Below are 12421 nucleotides of genomic sequence, written 5' to 3' on the forward strand. Positions count from 1 at the left end.
CCTGCACATCTTTGGGTTGTGGGGGCGAAACCCACGCAAACACGGGGAGAATGTGCAAACTCCACACGGACAGTGACCCAGAGCCGGGATCGAACCTGGGACCTCAGCGCCGTGAGGCAGCAGTGCTAACCCACTGCGCCACCGTGCTGCCCTGTCTGTGCGGATTCTGCACATCCTCCCTGTGTCTGCGTGGGTTTCCTCCGGGTGCTCCGGTTTCCTCCCGCAAGTCCCAAAAGATGTGCTTGTTAGGTGAATTGGACATTCTGAATTCTCCCTCTGTGTACCCGAACAGGCGCTGGGATGTGGCTACGAGGGGCTTTTCACAGTAGCGTCATTGCAGTGTTAATGTAAACCTACTTGTGACAATAATAAAGATTATTTTGTAGTCCCTGGCTCTGTGACTGCATCTCCACAATCGATGGGACTGTCTGTTCTAGATGCCTGAAGCCCCTCTGGACGGCAGCTAGTCCCTGGGCTCGCCCCTCCCTCCGACCTTCCGCCCCCTCGGGTGTTCCTACCTCCACCTGCTGTACCGGAGCAGCTGTGTGGTGCACACCAGAGTGTCCCAGGAGCCTCTTCACTAAAGTGCCCAACCGACGTGAGTGTTTCTGGGATGGTGGAGGGTATTGGAGAAAGCTGTGATGGGAGATCACTGTCATCCCCAGACCTGAGCTCCGGGGTGTCTGGGGTCTCTTGTCAAAGGCAGCCCTCCGTGCTGCTGTCGTCTTCACTACTTGGCTCACGGGGGTCTCCAGCTGTGGCACTTGCTGGGGCGGGGGACGCCAGGTGGAGCCGCCCCATCCCCAGCAGGTCCTGCAAGACACAAGACAAGAGGCATGATTGGACCACAGGCCGGGGTTGGAGAGTGGGGGTGATGGGAGTGAGGGTGATGTGGGGGTGAGGGTGATGTGAGGGTGGGGATGGGGGTGGAGTGAATGGGGTGAGGGTGGTGGGGTTAAGGTGGGGATGACAGTGAGGGTGGGGGTGGTGCTGGGGGCGTTGACACATGTCCCATCGGGAAAGGTAACTAAAAGGGGTCTCACGTCCTCGCCTGTGGCCGATCTCTACCCCAGCGGCTTCCCTTTACTCTGGGCCGCTGACCACGTCATGGTGAGGGGCCACAGGGCGGGGGGGGGGGGGGGGGGTGGGTGGGGGGGAGTGTTCGACAGTCCAACGCATGCAGCCCAGGGCACCCAGCCATGGTGGCCGGTATGGGTGCCAGTGTGTGGTGCAGGGTGGGGGTTCGCCCACCCTCCGAGTTGGTGGTGGGGGGGGGGGGGGGGGGCTGCAGATTACTGGTGTGTGGGACTGGGTTAGTGCCAGGGACACAGTGCTGCCTACTCACCCTGGCCGCCCTGAGGACAGAACACAGAACACAGAACATACAGTGCAGAAGGAGGCCATTTGGCCCATCAAGTCTGCACCGACCCACTTAAGCCCTCACCCACCCTATCCCCGTATCCCAATAACCCCTCCTAACCTTTTTTGGACACTAAGGGCAATTTATCAGGGCCAATCCACCTAACCTGCACATCTTTGGACTGTGGGAGGAAACCGGAGCACCCGGAGGAAACTCACGCACACACGGGGAGAACGTGCAGACGCCGCACAGACAGTGACCCAGCAGGGAATCGAACCTGGGACCCTGGCACTGTGAAGCCACAGTGCTAATCACTTGTACTACCGTGTGCAGTTTCTTCGTGCACTGCTGGCCGGTCCGGACGGTGTTGCTCGTGGCGCTGACCGCATCTGTCCCCTGTGCCCAGGTACCGTGACCGATGTTGGCTGGCAGCCTCCTTCCCGGGCCGGAGTACTGGGTAGCCCGGCTCTCATCCATGGCATCAAGGAGGGTCTGGAGCTTGGCATCAGTGAAACGGGGTGCTGCTCTCCTAGCTGCCATCTTGTTCGTTGGTATGGAGTGTGTGGGGAGTGAAGTGTGAATATGAAACTGCAGCTTGTCAGCCTTCTGAGTGTCAATCACAAAACCGGCAAATCCGGCACCGTTTCTCATGGGAATCAATTGTGCTCCATGTGTCGCCGGTGCTAGCCCCTTAACAGTCACTGAATCAGTCCAGGTGCGGTGCCAGTTTTGCTGTCGTGGAAGTGTGCGAATCGTACCCCGGCGTCAACACTGAGTCTCAGGAACGGAGACTTCCATCTCCAGAGTGCCGCCCATCTGAAAAGGCTGAGGGCCGACATAGTCTTCCTCCAAGACACACACCTGAGGGAAAAGGATCGACTGCAGGTAAGAAAGAGCTGGATAGGACAGACCTACCAAGTGTGCTACGGTACGAGGGCTAGGGGCTGGCCATACTGTTCAGTAGGAGACTGACATCTACCGCAACAAGGCAGGTGAAGGGCCCAGGGGGGAGGGTATGTAATGCCAGGGCTGTCCTGGAAGGGGTACCAGTGATATTTGTGAATATATGTACCCTGAACTGGGACGATGCAGACTTTATCTAAAAGACTATGATAAAAATCCCCAACCTAGACTCCCACGGACCCATCATGGATAGAGACTTTTACTAAGTACAGGACCTGGTGATGGACAAATCCAGCCGCAAAGCGGGGAAACAATTAGCCATGTTGAGAGAACTCAGCTCCTTTAATGGAGCAGATGGGAGGAGTGGACCCATGGAGGTTCACGCACCCGAGAGAGCCGGAGTTTTCCTTCTACTCTCCATTTTCCCCCTATGTTTTCTATACAGTTTGAACAGTTTTAACTGCTTTATTTAAATGCCCCCAGATCCATTCTACTGAACGCAAGCCAATTTTCTTTCTGGCATCATTGAATGATTTCCACAAACACTAAAATTCAAAACGTCCTTCAATTGTGTTTGAAACAGCAAACCATTGAGTGCTGTTTGTGGAATCCACAAGGTGGCAGCATTCCACACTACGCTGCACTGAACTCCTCCGTCGTTCCAAATCACTGGCCATCACATTGGGCTGTGGACAGTTACCCCAGGATTGCCGTCAATCTGACAGCACCGACAGACTCATAGAACTACTTCAGTGCAGAAGGAGGACATTTGGCCCATCGTAGAAACACCGGCTCTCTGATTGAGCAACTCACTTAGTTACATCCTCCCACCTTCTCCCCCTAACCCTGCACATTTTTCCCTTTCGGTTAGTGGTCAGAGATGAAATAACCGAGGGATCATCCAGCGAGGCTTTGTGGGTGGAACTAAGAAATAAGAAGGGGATGGTAACCTTATTGGGGTTGTACTATAGGCCTCTAAATAGTCAACGAAAATTAGAAGAACAAATATGCAGGGAGATTGGGGAGATTTGCAGGAGTAATATGGTTGTCATAGTCGGGGATTTTAATTTTACGAACATAGACTGGGACTGCCATAGTGTTAAGGGTTTAGATGGATTGGAATTTGTTAAGTGTGTTCAGGAAAGTTTCCTCTGGCAGTATGTGGAGGATCCTACTCGGAAAAGGACTAAACCTGATCTACTCTTGGGAAATAGGGCAAGGCAAGTGGCTGAGGTGACAAATCATAGAATTTACATTGCAGAAGGAGGCCATTTGACCCATCGAGTCTGCACCGGCTCTTGGAAAGCGCACCCTACCCAAGCACACCTCCACCCTAGTAACCCCACCCAACACTAAGGGCAATTTTGGACACAAAGGGCAATTTATCATGGCCAATCAACCGAACCTGCACATCTTTGGACTGTGGGAGGAAACCGGAGCACCCGGAGAAAACCCACGCACACACGGGGAGGATGTGCAGACTCCGCACAGACAGTGACCCAAGTCGGAATCGAACCTGGGACCTTGGAGCTGATGCCCTTGCATCAAATTGTGCGCAGGTTCAAATGTTCTGTGTGACCACTTAATCAAACACAAATCATTCCAGGAGCAGGTGAAATGAGATTCCGCTGCTGCATTTGGCATCAGTCCTTAATTTCAGAAAGTATTTACATCCTTCAGGGAACTGTTCTCCTGGGACAGGATGTTTTGTTATGATCGCAGTGGAGATGATTAATCTTTTAAAAATAAATTTCAACTCCCAGTATTGACTGAAAGATTTACCCCATATGATTTCACATGTTAAATCAAAGAACATTTACTGTGCAGGAATCTTCTAACTTAAGACGTACCATCTTTTGGAAACACGATGGCGAGATTCTCCGTGCCAGAAACAAAGGGCGGGATTCTCCGTTGGCCGACGCCAAAATTGGGATGTGCAATTCGGTGGAGAATAGTTCCCGATGCCAGAATCGTGGCAGGCGGCGTTTGATGCCGTATCGCGATGCTCCGCCTCCTCAGAAATGGCCATGCGTAGTTGAAACACCGTTCACATATCATCAGTGGGGCCACCCGCGATTCTCCGCCTCCGATGGGCCGAGCTCCCGACGGCGCGGTCCACGTGTGCTCTTAAACATCGTGAACCTGGCGTGGTGGCTGCTGAGAGAGAGAGAGAGGGCGTACAGACAGTGTCCAGCGCCGCCATACTTCGCCGACAGTCATGCCGCTGGCCGGGGGGGCTTCTGCCAGGGTCGGCAGGAATAGTGGGGGGTGGCCAAGAGATGGGCTGTGGGGTCGGGGTGGACGGGTATGCAACACATTTACCGCAGCCGGCAAGGCAGCCATGCAGCTGCGCAGACCAGTGACAGCCCGCTTTAAACCTGGTGCCCTGGGTCGTATAGGTGACCCCGCCAGGGCGCCCCTCTGGGTGCCCTCTGGCCCCAGCTGACCCATCAGCTGTATGGGCGCGCTCCAGCACAACCTATTCCATCTCTCCGTCCCCGATCGGTGTGTGTGTGGGGAGTGTACTGTTTAAGCGCAGCTGCAGCTTGACAGCCCTGCGAGCGACCATCACGGACCCGGCGATTTCCGCACCATATTTTGTGGGTTTCGATGGTGTTCCATGCGGCGCCGGTGCTAGCCCCTCACCGGTAGCAGAATCAGTGCAGGTGTGGCATCGATTTTTCTGACGTGATAGTCCATGGATTGTCCGTTGGCGTCAACAGGGTTGGTTCTCCGATTCTGCGGCTATGTCCGCAGGATCTGTCTGGTCGTACGACCAAAAAGTCCACGCTGCCCCCGCACCGATGCTCCATCCAGTGGGGGGCTAGCAGCCGTGCCACGTAAAGCCCCGGCTTTACCTGCTGATACGGAAGCAGAATGGCCAGGTCCGTGGCAGACTCGGCCTGCCAAAAACTGCCCCCCTGTTACCCTCCTCGCCACCCCCTGACCACCCCACCACCCACCCTCCCACAGCCCCCTCCACCACCACTTCTGGAAAGAGCGATCCCATCGATCATGGAGATGCAGTCACAGAGCCAGGGACTGCATGAGGGGTTGTCGGCGAGCTTCCAGCACCTGGAGGTGCAATTGGAGGCGTTGAACCACCTGTAGGAGGTGCCACCCAGGCCAACATTGCACGGGTGGCGGCCGCAGTGGAGGCCTTGGGGACAAAGGTTTCGGTCATGGGTCAGAATGTCTAAGGGCTGGAACACTGTGCGGGCGGTGGCCGAGGCCCAGGACAGGGTTGCCCTCTCACTGGCAGCCATGTGCCAGATCCATCTGAACATTTCAACGCTGCTCCTGAGCTGAGGGCATCAGCGGTATTGCCCGGGCACTGACCATCATGGCACATGTTAGTGGACGAAATTGCTATATGTGTGTCTGAATTGGTATAAGTAATAATAAAGATGTCTCAAGTATTATAACAGCACAGGTCAAGGGAAAAACCAGCAGGCAAGGGGTTAAAATGTTGGACCTTAAAGCAAAGTCACCTGCACTGGAGATATTTCAATCATCTCACAGGGATAAGAAAGGGTACCTACGTCACAGAAATCATGGCTCCAGCCTGTCTGCAAGGGGTTCATTGTCCAGCCCAGTGTAGGAGATAAAAACACATTAACACCCCATCCAGAAGTTAGGGTAAAGGAAATATGTTGAACAGAATCCAGGAGATTGTAAAGAAGCATTGTATTAGCTGATCGTCTTCCCATTTAAAGGGCCAGGAAATATGCATACTGATCACCTTGTATTTTCTGACTGAATTGATGACATCAATGCCTACTTGTAAATCTGAAAGAACCTTAAATATACATGCGTGTAATTCTGACTATGATCAGAGCTGATTTTTGAGAGCTCAGGCTAGCAGCAGAACTTGCCACTCTTGTGTGCATACAGCAATTCCGAATAAACGCAACTTTTACAACTCCACGCGGTCGAGAACAGACTCTGAGCATTTCTTCCCTCCAACAGCACATATCCGGGGGGGGGGGGTGCAGTCACTGGCTGATGTGGCACAGACCTAGATAGTGGCGGCACAGCCACTGTGTGATGCGAAGCAGTAACACTCCCTGTGCTCCATCGCCGCGAGCATCGAGACCCTGGTCAGGGCGGGCGTGGGCATCCAGGCCCGACAGTGGCAGGTGGTGGAGGAGCCTCAGGGGATTGCTCTGCTTGCATCCCCAGCCCATGGAGTAGCCCTGGGGCCACCGGCACCCCTAGGGTGGAGGAGGTGATTGGGCCGTGCCGGTGACTCCTGCAGGGGAAGTGTGGAACAGCGCAGCACCTCGGACATTCCCCTCTACTTCTGTGCATACAGTGAACATTACATGGTACCATGGAGTGAATGTTGAATGGATGCAGTTAGGAAAAACTAGATACGGCAAGAAAAAAATCAAAAAGCCACTCCCTGCTTTGCCAGCTGGGAATGGTAGCAGTTTACAAAGAAATATGACTTCAAGCACCTGACCTCCAGCCCGCACTACCCTCAATCAAATGGGTAGGCAGAGAAAGGGGTCCACATCGTCAAAATCCTGCTTAAAAGGGCCATGGCACCATACAGTGACGTGCACTCAGCTCTGTTGGCATACCGCACCACTCCACTGAGTTGTGGATTGGCTCCAGCCCAATTACTCATGGGTAGAAGGCTGCGGACAACACACCCCACCATGCCGGAAAAAGTCGACGAGCCGATCATACAGAGAACCGCGGCCCAAAAGCAAAAACAGATTCAGTATTACAACCGACCCAGCAAGTGGCTGTTGGACGACTTGGGACCGGACGACACTATCAGGGTGCAGACACCGCAAGGATGGTCCATGACTGCCAAGGTCATGAGACAGGCAGGTCCCCAATCATTTGTCATCCTCATGGATCAAGGATCCATACTGAGACGGAATCGGAGGGCATTAATGAAGCTAAAGGGCAATCAGCCGTTTACCGTACAGCCAAGGCTGGATGAAGGGATTGCTCCTCCTCGCACGCCTGAGCATCTGCACGCCACCAAAGAAGGGCCGCCAACAGCAACAAATACTGAGCAAGTGAGACTGCCCGACAGCAACCAAGCTGCCTCTACCTCAACACAAGCACTACAATGGCCCACCGGGGTTCGAAGACGACCTGACAGACTGGATCTGTAAACAGTACAAGACTTTTCAAAATACCGGACACTCTTAAAAAAAGAGAAAAAATTAGCATGTATTCAATTCGACCCATTTCAAATTAATGTATCTGTAAATAGCTTATATGTGCATGTAAATGATTTAACAATCATCTTGAAAAAGAGGAGGATGTAATAATATGTAGAATATCATTTGTGTATAATTTAATAACCGAACTGTAAGTAAAGATAAGTGCCGTATGCATAAACTCAGATTCTAGCATCCGACCACAGGTGGCGTGGTGACAGGAGTACGTCACTAGAAGACAGGCCGCATGGAGATAGGAGGTAATCTCCTGCACAGTACACAGAGACAGAATCTGGCCAACAAGCACAGAGTACAGTCGCGTATCGAGCAGCTCCTGAGTCAACAGTTATTAATAAGAGTTAATCATAGTTGTTTGTATTTAGCCGTAATATCCAACTGTGGTCTTACATCATAGAAACCCTTTAGTGATTTAATTAATGAATAAACAGTTTTGTTCATTTACAAAGCCACATGTTCTCTGATCACTTCAACTACAAAGACCTCGCCATCCGTGTATATAGAGAACATTACACACACCAGATGCCCGAGCAGCAGCCAGGGTCATCCAGGCCTGGTTGCCCCAGAAGACGGCAGCCAAAGGAGACCCAGGTCACAGGGTGGGAATCGTAGCAGGCTGTCTCCATTCACCAGGGCACAATATAGTGATAGGGACTAGGGTACGTATCTGTATATATTTGTGCACATTAAACATCTGTTAACACTGTTACAATCTGCCTCAGTGCTCTGTCAGAACGGTGTGAGGGAAGGGCTGGTATGGGCTAGCTGCAGAGGGATTGCAGGAGGTGGTGGTGGGGGGACGGGCAGAGATTGGGATGGACTTGGTCCAGGCTGCAGTTCAGCCAGCTCTCTCCGCTCCGGCGTCCCATCCCCATGCCACTCCCCTGTCGCCGCTCCCCCCCCCTCCCCCCATCCCGGTCCCCACTTCCGCCACCCCAGGATGGGACCATGTGATGGAATGGCCAGCTCACATGAAGGGATCATCCAGGTGGACGGTGTAAAGTGCAACTGTGGGCAGGAGTCAGGAATTGCCAAATGATGTGGAGCACCAGAGCTCATCGCAGAGCGGGTTGTCATCACCTTCCATCCCATGGATCAGACCCGCTGTTACTGCCAACCCAGGGCCCGCCTGCACTCTGCAGTGATGTGTCTGTAGTGATGGTTGGAATCATGGAGGGGACTGCAAGGGGGAGGTGCGCAGGGAGGGTGTTCATGGGAGGGGTGGGTGGCCAGGGGGCGGATGTCCATGCCCCTGGCCAGTCTCTCTAGTCAGTGAGCCTGGAGGCGATTTGAGCGTCTCATGCACATCGGTCATGGTGCACACATTGTGTGGTCTCCTATGCCTGCCCAGGTCTCATGCCATGCCCATCCTGGCTTTCCTCCACATCCTCCTTGTCAAACATGGCCTGGCGTTCATCCCCTCCTCCAGCACATCGGCCCACTGCTGCGTGATGTTGTGCAGGACACAGTAGGATGTAGACGATGTGGGACACTCTCCTAGTGCTATACTGGAGGGCCCCTCCAGAGTGGTCCAGGCACCGGAACCGCCTTTCCAGGATGTTAAAACATTGATCGATCACACCCCTAGTCGCAGCATGGGCATCATTGTAGCTGGTCTCCGTCGGTCTGCGGCCTCCAGATATCAGCCACGACTGCAGTGGATAACCCGTCACCCAGCCCCTCATCCAGGGATGTACCTCAAAGAGGTCCGGAACCATCAAATGTGCCAGGATAAAAACGTCATGGACACGCCCGCGTCTCAGGCGCAGATGTGCACGATGCGGAGCAGGAGACAAACCAGCTGCATGTTCATCGAGTGGAAATCCTTTCAGGTTATGTAGAGCGGCCTATCATCTGCAGGTGCTCGTAGAGGGACATGCATCCCGTCTATCACCCCCTACACCTGAGGCATTCTGTGATGACGACGAACCCCGCTGCCTGGGCATCCTGGTTGGCTTGGTCCACATTGAAATGGATGTATTGTGCCAACCGGGCATAGAGGGCCTCTGTGACGGTGCGGATGTACGTGTGCACCAAGGTCTGTGAGTTCCCGGACAGGTCTCCACTTGGCACCTGTTGCGTAAACGCTCAGGGCATCCATCACCTTGAAGGCCACCAGGGGTGGGCGTCCTACCTCATTCCCCCTCGGTGCCAGGTGCGCCATGACCTATCACATTATCCCCCTGCTCAGCCGGAGTCTTCGACGGCATGCCCGGTCCAGCAGGTCCTCGAAAGACAGGCGCTGCCAATACGCAGGAGGCTTGATGCGGTGCCTCCGTCCCGCCTGTTCCTCGGCTTGTTGGGCAGCCGGCACTCCATCCTCACTGGCTGCCCTCCTTTTCCTTTGAGATAGGCTCCGCTGCTGCAGGGTCCTCCTCGAGCAGCTTCAGCTCATACAGCCTCAATGCATCCCTCAGGGCTGTGGCGACTAGGAGGAAGGCCACCATTCCTGGCTGAATTCCATTGTTGGGAAAGAAAACCCCAACACTTTGGCGAGGATCAGGGTCACAGCAAATTTGAGGATATTGATCTTAATTGTCAAATTAAGGGGTGAGTCTGGGGGTGGGGGAAGAGAGAAGGGGGAGGGCTTCCTGTGGAAACAGGGGCTGCAGTGCAGACCGGGGCTAGGGACGCGGCCCACCCAAGGGCAACACTCACGGGCAACACTCAGAGTAGGGTGTCAGACAGGGGCCACAGATTACACCACTGGCATGGGTAGTGCCAGCCACCGATACCCCTGGCAACAGGGATGGGCGACATGACCAGAGGCCCCCACAGTGCTGCGCAACGATGGGGTCATGGGTGCAGTGGGCAATCCCCTCATCGCCACACTCCGGCACCTGTTCAGGTACACAGAGGGAGAATTCAGAATGTCCAATTCACCTAACAAGCACGTCTTTTGGGACTTGTGGGAGGAAACCAGAGCACCCGGAGGAAACCCATGCAGACACGGGGAGATCGTGCAGAATCCGCACAGACAGCGACCCAAGCGGGAATCGAACCTGGGTTCCTTCTGCAGTGTTGCAATTCTATGGTTCCTTCACTTCTCCTGGGACCAAACCAAGGTGCGCCACATTTCCCAGGAATTGATTTTGATACTCCTTTTTCCTGCCATCGAGGTATGAGATTTCTTGTGGTCCTCCTGCCTGCACCCAGCTAGGTAACCCTCCAACCCACCTCCTCAGCCTCAGAACACGCTGAGCGGAGAGGGTAAAATTCTGGCCCTCATTTTGAATTTGACAATTAAGATCGATATCCTCAAATTTGCTGTGATCCTGTTCCTCGCCAAAGAGTTGGGGTTTTTGTTCCCAACATATGTTCATTAAATTGAACCTAGACCTGCATTCTCACCTGACCTTATTTCTCTCTGGCACTTAGACAAGAGTTAGAGCTGACCACTCTCTATTCTAACACACTCCCAGTTGTTGACTTCATGAGGTTTCTAAAGCAGATTATTTCTAATTCCTTCATCCTGCAAACTCATCGAGATTGGTTAATCTCAAACTGTCACAATCACATGTCTTAACTAGGCTCCCCCTTTGTGAATTGTTGCTTCGCAGTCTATTCTCAAACAAGCAGGATGTGAGTCTAGCTCAGGTGCCTGGACCACACAGAACTCTTCCTGTCATAAGTACAGTGAATGCAGCCATTAATAGCAATCGGAAAATGCACGTATCCACAAAATAAATTCCTCTTTCTATCAAAATAGGAAGAGAATACACTGATTAAGAGCAAATAACCTTTCCAGTTTGGAATTCTGTTGTTCCCAAATTCCATTGTCCAGAAATTTTCTGAGCAGAGCCGAACACCATTTTAGCCCAGTGTTTTGGAAGAGGAAGCATAAACGGTGCAATATTTGCATAAGTAAAACCATTTTTAGCACTGGTTTATCATGTTTTATTGCTGTTTCAGTTATCTCTGTTGCATCGATGTTTCAGGTAAATAGCACATTTGCAATTGGGTATTTTGTTTTTTTAATTTAGAGTACCCGATTCTTTTTTTTTCCAATTAAGGGGCAATTTAGCTTGGCCAATCCACCTACCCTGCACATCTTTGGGTTGTGGGGGCGAAACCCACGCAGACACGGGGAGAATGTGCAAACTCCACACGGATAGTGACCCAGAGCCGGGATCGAACCTGGGACCTCGGCGCCGTGAGCGATTGGGTATTCTAACGTCATTCCATAAGCCAGAAAATTCCAAAATCCGGAAATGACTTAGTCCCAAGCATTCTAGATTGCAGAGGTCACAGTGTGTTTCCTTTACCGGAGACAGTGTAAGGAATCATTTGGATTCTTTACCAGCAAGTGACCATATTCAACTTGAAAGGGTATTTTGGACTATACCAGCAGCATTTCCTCAAGACCAAATAACTAACTATGGAGTTAATGTTTACTTATATAATCTCCACGGTTTGTACAGTACACAACTATTTCTGCAACCCGTTTTTGATCCTTTGCTTCAATAAGGTTGTGAGTCTCGTCAACTCTCTTCCTCGAAATAGAGTGGAAGCAGAATCTTTGAATGTTTCCAAGGCAGAGCAAGCTGGATTCTTCATCAATAGGAGGGTGGAGGTTATTGGGGTTAGGCAAGAAGTTACAGTCAGATTGCCAAGATCTTATTGAATGGCGGAGCAGGTTCGAAGGGCCGAGTTGCCTACTCCTGCTCTTAATTCGGATGTACGTATTGTCATGGGGCGATCCACTTCAACTAAATTACGCCTGGAACTCTCTCCCTAACAGCACAGTGGGTATACCTACACCACAAGGATTCAGTTCAAGGAGGCAGCTCACCACCACCTTGTCAAGAGGCAATTAGGGATGGGCAATAACTGTTGGTCGAGGCAGTAAAGTCCACGCCCCCAAGGAGACATTTTAAACTTGTCCATTCCCGAAGGTAACACCAGGTGGGATTTCTGACAGTTCCTTCCGGTGGGATTTTCCAGTCCCGCCGAAGGC

The sequence above is a fragment of the Scyliorhinus torazame genome, chromosome 2 (assembly GCF_047496885.1).
Source record: "Scyliorhinus torazame isolate Kashiwa2021f chromosome 2, sScyTor2.1, whole genome shotgun sequence".
Taxonomy (NCBI): Eukaryota; Metazoa; Chordata; class Chondrichthyes; order Carcharhiniformes; family Scyliorhinidae; genus Scyliorhinus; species Scyliorhinus torazame.